Source organism: Helicoverpa armigera, chromosome 1, assembly GCF_030705265.1.
Source record: "Helicoverpa armigera isolate CAAS_96S chromosome 1, ASM3070526v1, whole genome shotgun sequence".
NCBI classification, from domain to species: Eukaryota; Metazoa; Arthropoda; class Insecta; order Lepidoptera; family Noctuidae; genus Helicoverpa; species Helicoverpa armigera.
The window spans coordinates 14,418,109-14,418,374 of NC_087120.1; positions in this window are offsets into that span (position 1 = coordinate 14,418,109).

Below are 266 nucleotides of genomic sequence, written 5' to 3' on the forward strand. Positions count from 1 at the left end.
CAAAACACAATACTTCAACGTTTATCTGTAAACCGAAAGTCTCTTACTATAAATAAGTTTAATATACAGACAAATCCAGCTTGTCAACCATATCATGAAAACACTGAGAGGAAGTAATCATTCATATTTACGCATATCAGAGATTATCAGAAATCTATGACATAATTACACGCATACTTGAAATGCGTTTGGAAATATTTATGGAGCTTAAACATTCAGGTTTACATTAGCCATATCATTAGTTTATCCATCCATAAGCATTGTTT